This window comes from Penaeus monodon, chromosome 27 (genome assembly GCF_015228065.2).
Source record: "Penaeus monodon isolate SGIC_2016 chromosome 27, NSTDA_Pmon_1, whole genome shotgun sequence".
NCBI lineage: Eukaryota > Metazoa > Arthropoda > Malacostraca > Decapoda > Penaeidae > Penaeus > Penaeus monodon.
Genome location: NC_051412.1, coordinates 26649738 through 26649975, shown reverse-complemented (window position 1 = coordinate 26649975; position 238 = coordinate 26649738).

Here is a 238-nt window from a genome sequence, read left to right as displayed (position 1 = left end):
ACGTCACATCTGTAACATTGCATTTATGAACTTATTTCCCTCTTGCTCTACATCTTTTCTGTGTAAGCTACCTGCCTTTCCAAAAACACAATAAACTATTTCACTTTGGGGGAAACTCATTACAATTTGTGTTAATTTTATCATATTATAGAAGAGTTACATAATTTCATGCAAAAAAAACATTTTCATCTTGTTTTAAAAAGGATAGTAAATAGAATTGAAAATCAGTCCAGTTACA